We start from the raw sequence: 6724 nt of genomic DNA, 5'->3' as shown, positions 1-6724 counted from the left end.
GTGCAGTTTTTAGACATTTAGGCCTAGACAGTTTTTCATAGGACCAGGCCTATAACTAGGCCTTATAGTATTATTAGTAGGCCTACTAGGGGCCTGGCCTATTATGAAAAAAAAATTATTAATGTGACAAAGTCGCCATGGCATGACAATTCTAGGCTAGTAGTAGAAACCTACTAACTTTACCGTCAGCTGGATAAGGCTGCGTGCGAACTCACCTGCTGCGGGACTGGAGCAATGTCCTGGTCAGGAGTGCGCTACTGCTGCTGGGTAGACACTGACTGTGCTAATCCTAGGCATAGGCCTAATTATAAACAAACAAGTCATCGGATTGATATACGTTTTTTAATTCAATTGAATTATTCCTCCATGATTGAATTGACGTTGAATAAACCCGTCTCTCTGTAACTGCGTACGTAAACGATCACAAAACTCACGACTTCACACTACTGTTATGTATTGTCTAGGCTAGTTGCTCGATCGTCCGGACGATTTCGATCAGCTGCTCGCCAAAATTGACAGACTGGTCTTGAATATTAATGAGTTGGTTAGAAAATACTACACCAAGCTACTGAAAAAAGTGATCAGCCTCGTTTTCACCTGATTTACCCGTCTCATCACATCATGTTTTGTTTCTCTAATTATCGTTACATCTCAACGTTTTCAATTTTTTAAGTATTTTTCCCGAACTCAGGAAAGTTTAAATAAGCAATATATGGCCACTTGTCTCATCCCCGCACTTCCCCTTTAATTTGCAGTCTTTATAAATAATTATGTATAAAGAAAGATAAGATATAGTAATAAGACCTAATGCTGTTTGTTAAAGGTATTGTATAAAGTATGTATATAAAAGGAGGAAAACAAATATTGAAAATAAATGAAAAAAAGACAATAAAAGTGGGTTACCCCCACAAAAGACAAAAAAAAAAAGACAAATTCTAATGAAATCTGGGAGAAAATCTAAGGAACTTCAAGTTTAATTTGTGGTTCAGTGGGAAAATGCCACTCCCACCCCCTCCCCCTTTCCCAGTTTGGTCACGTTGGCCTAGTCGGGGGGAATGCTCAGTTGACGGAACTGGGAGCTGAGTATGTGTCGATTGGTGGCTAACAAAATGTAAGCTTCAAAATGGTCATCTTGATGATTTTAACTGGATAAAACTCAAAAGGCTTTACCCCCGATTCCGAGCCCCCAAACACGGGCTCTCTCCAGGCTGTACCCCGTAAGAGTCCTATGGTAGCCCATTGGACTCCACCCATCGAGTTCTTCAGGCTTGCGCACTAGCAAAGACTGTATGATTATGAGGCTTTAAAGAGTCTTTGGTCGTCATTCTAGACGGCGAGGGAAATTCAGGAATTGCCTTCATTCTACGCGTGCTACTGTTACTTACTTCAACTTATCAGGTACGCAAGTCCCTTATTGAAATTGTAATGTTTGAAAACTCTATGTGAAATTTAGAAATAGGTTATATAGGCCTACTTAAGGCTATTAGATCTAGGTTTTTAAGGTACTATTGGTGCGACGAACGGGCACAAACGTATACCGCGACTATTTAGGTCTGGGCGGGCTGGGCCTGGCGTGTTGGTCCGTACGATTAGTGTGTAGATTTCCTAGAATAAAGCGGTCACATCCTTTTTCTTTTGCTCACTGTATTTTTTAATTTTATAAACCTTTTTAATAATCTGACCTTATTTCCGTTTTGAATTTAGAAAATAACAAAGGCTTGTTTTGTTTGTCACATTCATTTTCCCACCTCAGGATAAAGTTCCTAAGATGCTGGGGGCTATTGCTGCTCTTGGTAGCAGTGGCCGAGTGTCGGGGAAAGAAAAGGACATCGGCTATGGATGATGATACCTATAACACAATAGTGAAGCTCATCGAAGGTTCTTTCAGTGTTGCATGTGCCCAGAAAAACTGTCATAACGCGATATAACAGATACAGAGGAAGGTTCAGTCTGCAAGGTGACCCCCCAGAACTATATTTAGACGAAGAAAAAGTGGTGAAAAAGTCACAAATACGAGACATTGTCATGGAAGTGTACTTCTAGGCAAAAGGAGCAGGAGCTATAGGCGGATCTATCAGGCTTAAGAGCCAGTTTTCCGGTATTTCAGTGGTAGCCGTTCAAAATATCCTATCTCAAAGTTCAACACATCGGCGCATGAATGTGAGATTTACAAACAAGGCACCATATATACCCATTACAGCGAAACATGTGATGGAAAGAATCCAGGTAGACCTTCTCAAAATGAGAACAGCAGCTACGTAAGGACTTACAGATACATACGGTACTGACCGCAGTTGATGTGTTTAGTCGCTATACGTGGTTGTTGAGGCCTATCAAAACTAAATCAAGCAGCAATGTGGCACGACAATTGTCGAACAGTTTTCATACGTTTGGTGCTCCGAGATACATACAACACGACCAGGGAACAGAATGTAAAGGGAAAGTGAAAATTATGTTGAATCATAGGGGGATTAAAGACATAGCGAGTGCCCCATATCATCCAGAATCACAGGGGAAGGTTGAAAGGTCTAACCGACTCTACTGTCAAAGATGCTATTCGACTTCATTTCTAGAAAACACGGTGTAAATTTAGTACGTAAACTGCCCGACTACGCAAAGGTTCTCAATGACGAACCTAAGAAAGTTGGAACACCCCATTTATTGTTTTCTTTGGCTGATGCTCCGATGTTTCCTGCAGTAAAAAAACGAGTGAAACAAGTAACATACAAGAATGGCGCAGGAGAGTGAGGCTCATCAGGGAGCAGGCTTCCACCTCAACAAAACGTGCAAATAAAAGACTGAGATCACGCCAGCAGAGGAGTCTTAAGATACGATATATATCATGTCGGCGATAAGGTTCTTGTTCGATTAGCAAGTAAGAAATCGAGAGTGACAAACAGATTGACAATTTCCCCTGGTACAATTACTGAGACGAATTTGAAAAGGCACAAATATAAAATTGCCTTTACACACCCGTGCACGAGTAAGAAAACAGAACAATGGTTCAGTTTGGCTGACATAACTGCTGATACTTTGTCTAATCAAAACAAACGCGAACGAATAACCATTCCAAGAAGGGAACACTTTAAGAAGTACTATATTACTGTAACTCAGGAAAATGGAATTGAACAGCTATTCGAAGACTCTGGACTATCTGTACGTTTTAATCCGACATGAGATGGTAATTGTCAATTTAGTGCCGTATCTGATCAATTAGCAACAATGAGAATCTTTAGATCCCATATCACTCTGAGACAAGAAGTCGTTCGATACATGGAAAGCAACGCATATCTTGGAAACGGGAGAGGATGGGCGGCATTTCTTACTGAATTGCCGGATGATTACCTTTCTCGTATGTTAAGAGATGGAAGTTACAGAGACCACCTCACCTTACAGGCGATTGCTGATATATTTTACATCCAAATCATAGTCATAAGTTCATTAAACGGAGGCACAACATTGATTTCACCGGAAATTAATGATGGTAACATTTTCACTTTCGATTTGCCATATATTGTGTTAGGACACCTGTCAGAAGGCAACGGAGAGCACTATTTGTCACTTACAAACAATCAAGAGCAGGTACTTAGAATAATTCGTAACAGTGCCCAGATTGTTTTTGAAGGAGACATGACTCATGATGTCATAGGTGAGGAATTAAACAGTGACGGCATAGATGACGGAGTAAACGATGAAGGCACGGACGAAGATGCAAATGATAAAGGCATCGACAATGGAGCAAACGATGGTTTAGACAATGGAGTAAACGATGAAGGCATCGACAATGGAGCAAACGATGGCTTAGACGATGGAGTTAACGATGAAGGCATCGACAATGGAGTAAACGATGGCTTAGTTGACGGAGTATACGACGGCTCAGACAACGGAGTAAACGATGAAGGCTTTGGGCGAAGGAGTCAACGAGGACACAGACGAAGTAGTAAACGATGAAGGGATATGTGAACAAGAGAACGAAAGAAACATGTGTCTCTTTGACAGACTACCCAACGAAATTCTCACCATGATACTAACATTTGCAATGAGCAACGATATTCCAAGTAGGCAGTTCGTGCCGTGTGTGAATAAGAGATTTAAAGCGGCAGCAGAGAAAGCTTTGCGTTCATCTCTCGGGGAAATACGGGTCTATATAAGCCAAAGCATCCAACGGGCGCTTGGGTTAGCGTCACGGGGAAAATGTTGCATCAGTGTTAACAAACTAATAAGACGCGCCAGAAAGCAGAGTGGACTTGGAATTGAGATTAGATCATTGATAAGCGTTTCAACCTGGTTCATTGCTTGGTTAATACTATCAAGAAATTTTCAAGAAAGTCAACCAGGCTGGTACGTAATCCAACATATCTTTTGGAGGAAATAAGGAAAATAAAAACGTTAACTGAAGCACCGACCAAATCCATAATGGAATCAACATCCCCGTTTGACTATCGCCAATGAGTTTTAACTTTACTAATCTACTGGGACAGAGTCAACATGCTTAAAAATGCTAATCATGCAATCTTTCTCACAATTTTCAGTACTGGTTTTTGATACACGGTAGGCAATGGTACAGGCTACTATTTTATTATGCACTGAGTAGGGTTCAATGGTGTATTTTATCTTTAGTGTGAAAACAATTGCCATATACCAGAAACTCGTTATGCAATAGTTGTGCAAGGTTTTTCTTTTTAGTTATGTATGAATGAATTGATAGTTAAAGCAAGTATTTTCTCTTTACTGTGTTTATGATGGCTTTATATCTGTAAACATTTTTATAAGCGTTTAAGTTTTTTTTTTTTTTTTTTTTTTTTACCAGACTTTAACAACAAGAAGTACACAGGAGATCTTTGAGCTATGTTATTATAATAAACATGCATCAGTTTTCATTTTTGTCTCCTTGTTATGCATTTGATATGTGAGGATTTTCTTTATGTTACGCTTAAGTTTTTATTTTAGCAAGTGTTTCTGTTTGCTGTTTAAATTTCGGTTTTTATATGAGCGTTATACATGGAATGAGATCTTCAAGACGGTTTTACAAAGTGAACGAACGATAATACTTAATGGGGTAGTTTTGTAGTGATTGGCAGCCTAAAGTCATCTTCAAAATCTATGGTAACAGTTTATATTCTTAATGAAACGTGCATGATTGAACGTTTTTACATATGATTTGGCAACCAAATAATAATTGTAGATTTTTTTCAGAGTTAAAGAATGACTGGAATATGTAAACAATCGATTCACTCGTAATCGATTCATTCAGATTCGTATTTTTTAGACATACTAGTGAAAATGACATCATATGATTTCTAAAGGATTATTTACCCAATACATCGGTGCATGTATCACAAAACTATATTGTCTAATTCATCAATATCAGCTTTTTCCCCTTCTATAAAGGGATAATACAAATCCAAAGGGGCCGTAGCATTTTAATTGTTTTCATTTCGGGGGGAGGGGTAACAGTTTTTAGCCGTTTATGGACCAATTTTTTCCCAAACCAATTTTATTTTGACTTGAAAAATTACAATTTTGCATCTATTCAGACAATTTCTTTGTTTTACCTTAACAAAATGTTTCTATTTCTGATTCTTCCTCTAATAAAAAAAAACCCGTTCAACGTTTTTTTTTCATCTGTATGACTGCAAATTTTCAATGATATTTCTTTGGGAGAAGGCATTTAAAGTTCATACATAAACATATTCATAAATGGACCAGTATATCTTAAAGTTGACCAAACGCTTACCAATACTATGCGGGTTTAAGAAGGATTTAGAAAATCATGACTTATAGTATCATATATTTATACTGATGGTAAGGGGAGCTGTTTTAATTGTTAGGTGCAATGAAGTAATTCAGATAAAAAACGTTATGTGTTACACGTTATTTTTCAGATTATTGTTGCAAGCATATGTTACAATGTTCTATTTTCTATCTGAATAGATTTGTTGATAAACATTGTTTGGATAACTATTTTATGAGAATTTTTGTTTATAATTTTTCATTTCATTTCATTTTCATTTCATTTCTTTAGGCACGAGGGCCAAGGATATGCCAATAAGTGAACTTAATCACTGTCCTACGTGGCATATCCATTTAACAACAGGGGACTTAATGGACCAGTACACCGGGGTAACCCCCTACTCTTCTCGAATGATGTACCGGGTCCTTTAAAGTGCACACGAGCCAAATGCGTACACTGAGCCTACGGTTTAAAAGTCCTTATCCGAGAAGACTTGTTCCACCACCGGAACCATTGGCGAGTGAGCCGTTCGAACCAACGCCGATATTAGAGCTGAAGGTCACGGTGCCCCTGACTTAACCGCTCGGCCAATCAACTCGCCATCTGTATGCCTGAAAATGTTCACTGGTATTTCTTTGGGAGAAGGCATTTAAAGTTCATACACAAATATATTCATAAATGGACCAGGATATCTTGAAGTTGACCAAACTCTTACCAATACTATGCGGGTTTAAGAAGGATTTAGAAAATCATGACTTATAGTATCATATTTTTATACGGATGGTAAGGGGAGCTGTTTGTAATTGTTAGGTGCAATGAAGTAATTTAGATGAAAAACGTTATGTGTTACACGTTATTTTTTCAGGTTATTGTTGCAAGCATATGTTACAATGCTCTATTTTCTATCTGAATAAATTTGTGGATAAACGTTGTTTGGATAACAATTTTATGAGAAGTTTTGTAAAACTGTGAGCCCCCCCCCCCAAACAA

The sequence above is a fragment of the Anneissia japonica genome, unplaced genomic scaffold, assembly GCF_011630105.1.
Source record: "Anneissia japonica isolate Jap-2015-1 unplaced genomic scaffold, ASM1163010v1 scaffold287844_len763494_cov143, whole genome shotgun sequence".
Lineage (NCBI taxonomy): Eukaryota > Metazoa > Echinodermata > Crinoidea > Comatulida > Comatulidae > Anneissia > Anneissia japonica.
This window is presented reverse-complemented; position numbering follows the sequence as displayed.